Source organism: Lissotriton vulgaris, unplaced genomic scaffold (genome assembly GCF_964263255.1).
Source record: "Lissotriton vulgaris unplaced genomic scaffold, aLisVul1.2 SCAFFOLD_858, whole genome shotgun sequence".
NCBI classification, from domain to species: Eukaryota; Metazoa; Chordata; class Amphibia; order Caudata; family Salamandridae; genus Lissotriton; species Lissotriton vulgaris.
In genome coordinates, this window is record NW_028243697.1 from 53746 (window position 1) to 65851 (window position 12106).

The following is a 12106-nucleotide window of genomic DNA, read 5'->3' on the forward strand; positions in this document are numbered from 1 at the left end:
AATTTCGGCGGGGGGCGGTGAAAAATATTTCGGGAGGGAGCTAATTAAAACAAACATAGACAGAGTGGCTGTAAGAAGGGGTGAAAACATAACAAAAGCCTAATTTACAAGTAAAATGGTCTTAATGGTCTTTTAAAGACCTGTTAAGTACTCGGGTGGGGCTGCAATTCAATCATCGCCAGCCCGCAAAGCTGTGTCAGCCCGGGCTGACACACACAACGGGGGGGGGGGGGGTTCTGAAGCCCCGTGAGCCCAATGAGTGTTGCGCGCCTGGTAGCCAGTGTGACATGGGCGCTAGAGCAAGAAAGGAAACGGACCGTTCATATGGCCTCTGGTGCGCGTAACATACACCAATAGGCCATTGGCGGAGCTACGTGACCGCCCATGGCCTATTGCCTGTTCTGTTTTAAAAGTCACGCATGCAAAGGCCAATGAAAATGGACCTAGGAAATAACACGCACAATCTACGTGGAATTTCTAGGTCCATTTTCTTTAAGTTTGAAAAGCTTTATTAGTATAATAAAAAGGTAACAAATGACAAAAGGAAAGAATATACAAAATATATGGGAGAATAAGGAGCATAACACTCATAATGTCAAATTGGAGTACAAAAAAAAGCATTTTATGAATTTTTAAGGGGAAAGAAGGAGAGAAAGGGGAGAAAGCAAGGAGTAAAGAAAAGAAAGATCATAGAGGTAATAAAATAGGTATAAGGCAATAAAGGCACTCTGCAAAAACTGTATATCATATCGAGAAACAATGGAAGAAATAAAGAAAGATAATAAACATCATCAAAAAATAAATACATTGAGATATAAATACAAGAGAGAATAAAATCATTTAAGGAGGTTTAAAATTCTCAGAGTTGATAAGCAACGGTTTCTTTTTTGCAGCTAGACGATCTAAATAAACAGTAAGGGGGAGCCAATAAAGATCAACATTGCGAGGAGGTTTACAGGAGGAGGCAAAGGAAACATCAAGTCTATGAAAGTGACATAGAGAATTCCACCAATGTTGCATGGAGACATTTGCAAGAGATTTCCAATTGGAAGAGATATGTTGAAAGATGAGTGCAAGCCTAAGGTCAAAGAGACCACAAGAGTGTGAGGGTAAAGTAACTGCGTCTGAGAGACTACCTAGAAAAAGAAAAGGAGGTGAGTACGGAATAGAAAGTGAGAAAATCTGGGAAATGCACTGCCAAACCTGTTTCCAAAGAGTAGAAACCATAGGACAATAGAAGAATGTGTGTAAAAGGTCAGCATTAGGCAAGTTACAAGTCCAACAGGCAGAATCAGAAGAAGAAGAGGAAAAGTGAGAAAGGCAAAGAGGGGAAAGATAGAGTCTATGATATAGAAAGAAGAAATGTGGAAAAAGATTATTTTTCGTAATTTATGTCCCATCATACATCCTCTCAGTCACGTCTCCGAGCCCATCATGTCGGAAAACAAGCAAACGAGAACACGAGTAAACCCGATCACGCGCACACAAAGTTGCACATGCACTCTCCTTCCTCTAAAAATTCAAAGGTACATTCTTATGGTTAGGGCGATACCGAGAAACAGCTTCGGCACTCAAACTGTACATTCCTATGGTTAAGTCGATTCCGAGAACAAGACCCCCCATTTGTAACCATTTCCCTATATCGGGCAGATTCGGAGAAATAGGCCCCGTTCTGCTAAACCACGACAACACAATTCCGAGAAGAAGAGCCCCCGTTTGCTGAAAGACGCGACACCAGACATCCTGTCAATGACCAGTTCTCCTTTTTCTCTCTCTTTCCCTTACTCTTATCTAAGGAACCAGCCTAGGATTATCTCTCAATGCTCTGCATCTGCCGTGACTTCCTCATGATTAAAGACACAGTCACGCTTCTTCCTGTCACGACTTTTGTATGATTTCGACACAGTAACACTACTATAATTTCTGTAAAATTGTGACACAGCTATCCGAGTTTTACTAACTTCTGTATTGTTGCAAACACAGCTATCCGAGTTTTGCTCAAGGGAAGCTCCTTCCTCTTTTCTGTGTATAAATACCATGTCCTCTTTGATGAAAGTTAGAGATTCTTCCGATCCTCCTCAGGTGACGGAGCTCTCCTTTAACTCGAGTTACTGAATAAAGACCCTTTATTCGAACCACCACAGACTCTGCTCTTCATACTTGACCTTATTGATATTACAGAAATTCTGATCAAGGTAAATTACTAAAATATTTACCACAGCAAATTGGCGACCGAACAGCGACTTCCCTTTCTTCCCACACGCTGGTGATGCGGACCCTAACCGGTCTCTTCAAGACATCGACGGACTTCAAAAGAGTGCACGCTGCAGGGTGTTCCTGCATGAACTCCTTCGTGTCCAAGAGAGGCTGTATCGAGGTCTGAGCATCCATACGAGGCGGTGAGGACGACAGCGGAAGTCTTGACCCAGAGCCCGAAACCTGTGAAGATTGCCGAGTCCGAGGTCTTCAGAATCCCGCCACGTACCCCGACCAAGAGCGCAGCGCAACTAGTCCAGTGCCAGATCTTCAAGATCTTCAAGTTCTCTGCACCTCGGTGAGTACTGCTGGGGGTGTATCAAGACGGGTTCTGATTTTTCAGAGCACGGTCAAGACGGGTTCTGATTTTTCAGAGCACGGTCAAGACGGGTTCTAGGTTTCTAGAAAACGGTATGTTTGTCTTCTGATACTTAGGATATATCAAGTTATCAAGTGTAAGTTTTTGTTGTTTTTTGTTTGTTGTTGTCACAATGCCTTTGTTTTCAAAGTTGTGTAAACTAAGTACCCATAGGGGATTACTGGAACAAGATGTACCAGTCCCCCCAAAGGATACTCCTGGTTTCCTTATGTACACCAGGTATGGCATAGGTGCCATTTTATATTTGGATTTGTGGAAAAAGTACACTCAAGATTTAGAAATTGCAATTAGATGGCCAAAGAGTGGCACATGGGATTTGAATTGTATCATGGCGGTTGAAAAGAAATGTTGGGAAAAGAAAGCAAGACCCTCGATGTTAGAGAGTATTGAATTATGGCGAAAGGAAGCGCATCAAAGGGAACAGAAAGAGCAAAGGAAAGTAGAGAAAGCAAACAGAATGTCAGAAGAAAGTAAGATGAGAAAGTTACGAGAACAGAATGCGGATATTAATTTTGAACAAATAAAGAGGGAGGCCTCGGCCTCCGTGACAGGAATGTATCCCGTCCTTTCAGAGAAGACAGAGTCCGATGATAACCTTAGTACTCCCACAGCACCCCCATGTCCTAAGCATCCTTCTGCTTCCAAAGACTTCATTACCACCTACTTAATGGAACCTCCTCCTGCTTATACCAATCAAATAATGGCTAGACGAATAGTCACCCAGACCGAAACCATCTCCGACACCTCAAGCAGGGATCCACCCATGTTAGAATGTGATTACGACCTGACCCCAGGGGAAGGTTCACAAGCAGATATCTCCCTTCGTCTACGAGAAACCCTAGAAGGTGTACGAGAGGTACCGAATGTTGCAAATTGCCTAAACAAGATTTACGAAACTCTCCGAACAGGAGAAAACTTAGAAGCCCTACAGGAAGCTATCAAAAATAGACCCATAGCGCATAGAAAATGCCTCTCACGATTCATGATCACCTGTTTTATCAGAATGATAGCCAGTACAGGAAAAAGAATTCCTGATGATTTGTTACAACTAGATCAAGCAGTGGTTACAGGTAGTTATAGTAAGATAAAAGAAATAGATCTCTTTATTCCACTCTTTACAAGCAAGGTTTCTGACTTCCACCAAAAAGACACCCCTACTCAGGAGATAGAGAACGAGAGTACAGACAGGGAAGAAGAAAATGCCTTTCAAGGAGCAGTACGCTCCCATATCACTCGTTCCCAGAATAGTAGACAAATAAGGATTAAAAATAAGAAATTGTCAGCTCCTACAGATAGGTTGTTCCAAAGAACACAAGACGCTCTAGATGATTGGATGGACGACGAACCTCCACTCACTACCCAAGAAAAAGAACTAGCCCGATCAAGCACCCATTGGGTATCTAAATACTCTATATATGGCCCTGATATAGTCGCTCAAATGTTTTTATCGATCCCTCTAACATCCCAAAGGCTAGCAAGCATCTATGTGGTTCAACACCTCATCACCATGTACGAAGATACTGGTTGCCCGCCTAAAAAGTTACATTCTCTCTTACGAGACTGCTTAGAAGGGAGGTGGGTAGCCAGGGGACAAGAATTCCTTAATACCTTCCTTGACCTACGACAGCGATATGTTCAATACTTTTCAGACAGTTATGACGCAAATCCCCATCACTATGACCAAGGACAGTTCCCCCTCCGAGAAGTACATCCCGTTGTAGATTCTGGAGGAAAGCTACAACAAACATTTGTCTACACACCCCTGACAAAAATAGAAATACTAGAAATGAAGAAAATGGTCCCTTTTCACGAAAAAGATCCTTCGGGTTTTCATAGGGAACTCAAGGATATTCTTCAAATGGGTTCCTTTACCTATAAAGATCTCAACATTCTCCTCAAAGTCCTACTACCTCAAGGGACATACGACAAACTAAAAGGAAAAGATTGGGAGGTAGAAGGGAAAAAGATAGTATGGACAGCTTTAGAAACAGAAGAGAGTACTCGTGCTGCTGGACAAGGCCTAGGACCTCCAGTCCTAGAACTCCCTCGCCTTCTCCCGAAAATACTCTCCCAGTTGCTGACTACTAAGAAAGAAGATTGGGATGCTATCTCTGCATGCAAACAGAAACCAGATGAGGATATAGGGGACTACTATACCAGGTTAGAGAAATGTTTTCTCATCAACAGCAGCCTCTCCTCAGGTGGAGATGCCTATAGTCGATTATTTGTCTCCAAATTCGTAGAAAATGCTTTGCCTTCGATCAGAAATAGAGTACTAAAGGTAGAGAGTACTTGGCAAGCAAGTTCCCCTTCACAATCACTTCAGATACTCCAATATCACCAAAACAGGATTAGAGACAAACAAGAACAAGAAAAGAAAAGAACGAAGGACACTAAAATGAAGGTATTGGTAGCACAGACTAATACAATCCAACAGACCCCTAAACAAGCTCAAGCGTCACAAGAAAAAGTTACTTGCAATTATTGCAAAAGGTTAGGTCACTTTGTGCGTGACTGTCCAGTATTACAGCATAATATTGCCACTGGGAATACCCAACCCCGTAACTATCCCCCACGACCCTCTGTTCCCACATCAGCTCCTCCGACTGATGCTAAACCTGCCAGAGAGAAGTTTGGCTCACTGGTTAGAGGAGGCAGACCTGGAAGCAGAGGTCAGCCTGGGACCAGGGTTCAATTCCCGGCTCGGCGGGGTCTTGAGTCCTAAAATGTCCATGGACTCGACAATTCTCACTCCGGTGCCTACTCGATTCATGGGTTCACACTCTGCGACTCTGGGAAATAGCTTGCATAATCTCCACAACGGCCCCTCGCGGCGGGATGCCTGGCTTTCACCTTGCGGATACCCTGCCGGGGTATCTCACAGGGGAATACCAGGACGGGTTCCCTAAGCAAGCGCCTTGATACCTTCGGGTGATACGTGCGCTATATAAATCGCAATACAATACAATACACCCAACTCTATCAGTACCCAGTGTCAACCTATCCTGAATTCCCCTCAATTTTATTAGACAGCTGGGAGGAACACGACAGTCGTCCACTGATCCCGGTCCCGGTCGACCAAAAGGGTCCCTATGTAAATGCTAACCTCTTAGGTAAAGAAACAAAATTTCTAATAGACACCGGGGCCAGTAGGACGACAGTACAGCACAATGAAGTTCCCAAGGTACCCCTCTCTGGCTCGAATAGTATTTCCTTGGGATTCTCAGGTACACCAGTCATCAATAAGGTTTCTGAACCAGTATCACTTCAAGTTGGTCCTCTCACAACATCTACTGATTTGGTACTTACTAAGTCATGTCCCGAAAACTTACTCGGCATCCAGACGGTAAAGGAACTGGGTGCTGTGATATGCTGTTCCCCGGAAGGAATACGACTATTCCTCTGAGATTTCAAAGGTCATTTCACCACACGAGAATTAGACATCAGACTAAAAAACATTCCTGCTACATTATGGACGACAGATCCGACTGACGTAGGGTTCAAGGACATCACACCACACATGGTCACATTGAAAGAAGGTGTTGTCCTACCTCGTGTCCGACAATACAAGTTACCTCCAGATGCAGAACAAGCCCTCATCCATATTATTGGTGACTTAATATAGAAAGGAGTAGTCAGAGAAGTACCCTCCAACATATGTAACTCACCAGTCTTACCAGTAGGAAAAAAAACAGATGACGGTGCACCACCCGTTTACCGACTAGTGGTTGACCTACGTGAATTAAACAAGTGTGTTGTACCACAATACCCTGTGGTCTCTGACATCAGTACTCTGCTAACAGCTATAGATCCTGAAGCCACACATTTTACTGTAATCGACCTGAAGAACACTTTCTTTAGTGTACCCATTCACCAAGACAGTCAGTACCTATTCGGTTTCTCACTACAAGGTGGTAGCTTCTGTTTCACAAGAGCTCCTCAAGGGTACACAGAAAGTCCCAGTATCTACAGTCAGGCACTTAAAAGACAGTTAGATGACATTGTTATGCCCTCAAATACAACATTGTTACAATATGTTGATGACCTACTAATCACCGCACGCTCTGAACGAGAATGTGAACAAGCATCACGGATTGTCCTAATGTTCCTTGCACAACATGGCCACAAGGTGTCACCCTCGAAATTACAATTGTGTTTACAGCAGGTGGCCTACCTAGGACACCTACTGTCAAAGCAGGGTAGGGCACTCACACCAGAAAGAATTCAACTCATTTTTAACATTCCTGTACCTAAGACACAGAAAGAAGTCCGTGCCTTTATTGGCCTCACGTCCTACTGTAGACAATGGATTCCTCAATTTGCATACTTGGCCAAACCCCTGATACAGCTAATGACCACGACCTCTTCCCCATTGCCATGGACACCTGATCATACTTTTGCTTTCAAAACTCTTAAACAAGCATTATGTTCTGCATCAGTCCTAGCTACACCCGATTATGCCAAACCTTTTGTCCTCTTTGTCACAGAACGGGAAGGTACAGCCTTGTCAGTGCTCACACAAACACAAGCCAACAAACATCGTCCCTGTGCTTATTTTTCTAGCACTCTTGACCCTGTTGCACAAGGTTTGCCTGCCTGTCTAAAATCTGTTGCAGCCACAGCTCTAGCAATACGACAAAGTGAATCCATAGTACTAGGACACTCTCTCGAAGTACAAGTTCCACATGCAGTAGAACTACTCTTGAATAGGACCCAGACACAACACTTGACCATAGCCCACCTCACAGGTTACGAAGTCACTCTGTTCCAACCCCACATCATCTTCAAAAGATGCAATATCCTCAACCCAGCTACATTACTGCCTACTATTCCAGTTGACAATCAGATTCACGACTGCTTAGAGGTAGTCGAAGTAGTCACAAAGCCCCAGTCTGATCTTACAGATGTCCCTCTAAGTACACCAGAACATACACTGTTTGTAGACGGTTCCTGTATGCGCCTCCAATCAGGCGAACTTTCAGCAGCATACGCTGTCACTACAGAAAACACAGTCCTCTTAGCAGCTAGGATATCTGTACATTCGGTATTGCACCGTTACAACGCAACTTTTACAACGCACTACCATTACATCGCAACTTTTACAACGCAAATACCATTACAATGCATGCCATTACAACGCATGTCATTACATAGCAGATACTATTACAACGCATGCCATTACATCGTAAGTATAGGTAAGTATATTATTTTTATTTAATTTTATTTTACATTATTTTATTATTTTAATTAATATTAAAAATAAAATAAAATATTAATATATTAATTTAAGTAATTTTGGGGTATTTTTAGGTTTTAGGGCTGGGTTTGGTTTTTGGGGTACAGGGGTATTTTTAGGTTTTAGGGCTGGGTTTGTTTTTTGGGGTACAGGGGTATTTTTTGGTTTTAGGGCTGGGTTTGGTTTTTGGGGTACAGGGGTATTTTTAGGTTTTAGGGCTGGGTTTGGTTTTTGGGGTACAGGGGTATTTTTAGGTTTTAGGGCTGGGTTTGGTTTTTGGGGTACAGGGGTATTTTTAGGTTTTAGGGCTGGGTTTGGTTTTTGGGGTAAAGGGGTATTTTTGGGTTTTAGGGCTGGGTTTGGTTTTTGGGGTACAGGGGTATTTTTAGGTTTTAGAGCTAGGTTTGGTTTTTGGGATACAGGGGTATTTTTAGGTTTTAGGGCTGGGTTTGGTTTTTGGGGTACAGGGGTATTTTTAGGTTTTAGGGCTAGGTTTGGTTTTTGGGGTACAGGGGTATTTTTAGGTTTTAGGGCTAGGTTTGGTTTTTGGGGTACAGGGGTATTTTTAGGTTTTAGGGCTGGGTTTGGTTTTTGGGGTATAGGGGTATTTTTAGGTTTTAGGGCTGGGTTTGGTTTTTGGGGTACAGGGGTATTTTTAGGTTTTAGGGCTGGGTTTGGTTTTTGGGGTACAGGGGTATTTTTAGGTTTTAGGGCTGGGTTTGGTTTTTGGGGTACAGGGGTATTTTTAGGTTTTAGGGCTAGGTTTGGTTTTTGGGGTACAGGGGTATTACGACTTTAAATAAATTAAATTAATTAAATTAATATAATAAAATGTAATTAAATTAATTATAATTTTAACAATTAAAAAATTAATTGAATTACATTACTTAAATTAAATTAAATTAATTACTTTTTTTATTTATTTAATTTATTATAATTAAATAATATTATTTACAATTTTTAAATTAATTAAATTTCTTTAATTATATTAAATCAAATTATATTAAGTATTATTTTAATTTTATTTCAATTATATTTATTGTAATAAATTACATTATATTATTTACTATTTATAAATTTATTATATTTCATTAATTATATTATATTAAATATATTAAATGAATTACAATTTTAATATTAATTAAATTACTATAATTAAATTAAATTAAATTAATTACTGTTTTTACAATTTTTAAATTATATTTATTAATTTAAAATAATTAAATTAACTATTACATTTTTTAAAAAAATATATACTTACCAATACTTACGATGTAATGGCATGCGTTGTAATAGTATCTGCTATGTAATGACATGCGTTGTAATGGCATGCATTGTAATGGTACCTGTGTTGTAAAAACTGCGTTGTAACGGTCTGCGTTGTAAAATAACGCGTTGTAACGTCATAGATCCCTGTACATGCAGCACAAGCAGCAGAGCTAATAGCTCTAGTCAAGTCAAGTCAAGTCAGAGAATTTATATAGCGCACTACATACCCAGAGGGTCTCAAGGCGCTTAGGAAGGGGAGGAGGATTACTTGTCAAATATCCACGTTTTAAGTTGCTTTCTGAATGCTAGGTGGTTCTGGGTGAGGCGAAGGTAAGTGGGAAGTGAGTTCCATGTTTTAGCAGCCAGGTATGAGAAGGATCTGCCTCCCATGGTGGTCTTGTTGATGCGAGGTACAGTGGCGAGGGCTTGGCTGGAAGAACGTAGATGGCGGGGGGGGGGTGTAGAAGGACAGTCGTGAATTGAGGCATTCTGGTCCAATGTCGTAGAGTGATTTGTGCGCGTGGGTTAGCAGTCGGAAAGTGATTCTCTTATTGACGGGTAGCCAGTGGAGGTCTTTCAGGTGACCAGAGATGTGTTCGCTGCGAGGGATGTCCAATATGATTCTGGCTGAGGCGTTTTGGATTCGTTGGAGTTTCTTCTGGAGTTTAGCCGTAGTACCTGCGTAGAGGGTGTTTCCGTAGTCCAGTCGGCTCATGACCAGAGCATGGGTGACTGTTTTCCTGGTCTCGGTGGGGATCCAGCGGAATGTTTTTTTGAGCATGCGAAGCAGGATGAGGATACGGCGCTGACTTGTCTGTTCATTGAGAGTGAAGAATCCAGGATAACGCCTAGGTTCCGTGCGTGGTCTGTCGGGATGGGTGCTTTTCCAAGGGCTTCCGGCCACCAAGAGTCGTCCCATGCAGAGGGGGATGTACCTAGGATGAGGACTTCTGTTTTATCTGAGTTCAGTTTCAGACGGCTGTGTTTCATCCATTCAGCGACTTCTTTCATTCCTTCGTGTAGGTTAGTTTTGGCGGTGCTGGGGTCCCTGGTGAGAGAAAGGATTAGTTGAGTGTCATCCGCGTAAGAGATGATGTTGAGGTTGTGTTGGCGGGCGATGGCCGCGAGGGGGCTCATGTATACGTTGAAGAGGGTGGGGCTGAGTGAGGATCCTTGTGGTACGCCACAGATGACTTCGGTGGCCTCGGACTTGAATGGTGGAAGGCGGACTCTCTGGGTTCTTCCGGTGAGGAACGAGGTGATCCATTCAAGTGCTTTTCCTTGTATTCCGATGTTGCTGAGGCGTTGTAAAAGGGTGCTGTGGCAGACTGTGTCGAATGCTGCAGAGAGGTTGAGGAGGATGAGGGCGACTGTGTCTCCATTGTCCAGTAGAGTTCGAATGTCGTCTGTTGCTGCGATAAGGGCGGTCTCAGTGCTGTGTTTTGCTCGGAATCCAGATTGTGAGGAGTCGAGGGAATTGTTGGCTTCGAGGAAAGCGGCGAGCTGGTTGTTGACAGCTTTCTTGATGACTTTGGCCGGGAATGGAAGGAGCGAAATGGGGCGGTAATTTTTGAGTTCGGTGGGGTCCGCTGTGGGTTTTTTCAGAAGGGCGGTGAGTTCAGCGTGTTTCCAGTTTTCCGGGAAGGTGGCAGAATTGAAGGAGCAGTTGATGACGTCTCGGAGGTACGGTGCTATGACGGAGTCTGATTTGTTGAAGATGTGGTGAGGGCATGGGTCTGTGGGGGATCCTGAGTGGATGGAGTTCATCAGGCGGATGGTGTCCTCGGTGGAGATTGGGTTCCAGTTGTTAAGGGTGTTCGCGGGGGGAGAGTGTTCAGCATATGGTTGGGTGGGTTGGACTCCGGGTTGGTTGTCGAAGCTGTTGTGGATGTCTGCAATCTTGTTGTGGAAGAATGAGGCTAGGGAGTCGCAGAGGGCTTGAGAGGGGGTGATGTCGTTGGAGCTGAGGGATTGGAAAATTCCTTGACGATGTTGAAAAGTTCCTTGCTGTTGTGGGCGTTGTTGTCAAGTCGATCCTTGAATGCTGTTTTCTTGGCCTTTCGGATTAGTTGGTGGTGAGTGCGGGTGGCGTTTTTGAAGGCGTCCTTGGTGCTGGTGGTTGGGTCCTTTTTCCAAGCTTTTTCGAGGGTGCGGCAGAGTTTCTTGGACTTCTTAAGATCATCGTTGAACCATGAGGCCTTCTTGTTGCCAGGTTTGCTTTGACGTTTTTTCAGTGGTGCTAAGGTGTCGGCGGTGTTGGATAACCATAGGGTGAAGTTGGCGGCGGCTTGGTTTGGGTTAGAAGAGTGGGCTGGGGTGCTTAGAAGGAGCGATGAGGAGATCTGGTCGGTGGTGATTTTGTTCCAGTTTCTTTGTAGAGTTGGTTGGAGGTGGTTGGTGGGTTTGGGCTTGTTGTAGGTGAAGTGAACGCAGCTGTGGTCAGTCCAGAGGAGATCCGTAGTGTGGCTGAAGGAGACATGATTGCTGGAGGTGAAGATGGGGTCGAGTGTGTGACCTGCGATGTGGGTGGGGGAAGTGACCAGTTGTTTAAGTCCGAGGTTGGCGAGGTTGTCCAAGAGGGTGGTGGTGTTGCGGTCGTCGTTCTTTTCAAGGTGAAAGTTGAGGTCTCCCAGAAGGATGTATTCTTTGGAGGGGAGCGCGTGTGGAGTGATGAAGTCCGTGATGTCTTCACTGAATTTTGCGCGGGGTCCTGGTGGTCTGTAGAGGAGGGTGCCTCTGAGTGTGGTCTTGGGGTCGATGTGGATCTGGAAGTGAAGGTGTTCAGAGTTGGCGAGATTGACGTCAGAGCTGGTAGAGATGCGGATTGATTTCTTATGGACGATAGCGATTCCTCCTCATGTGTGGCCGGTGCGATCTTTGCGCGTGATCTTATAGTCTTCAGGGATGGCAATGGTGATGTCTGGGGCGGAGGAAGCGTTCATCCATGTTTCCGTTAGGAAGGCGAT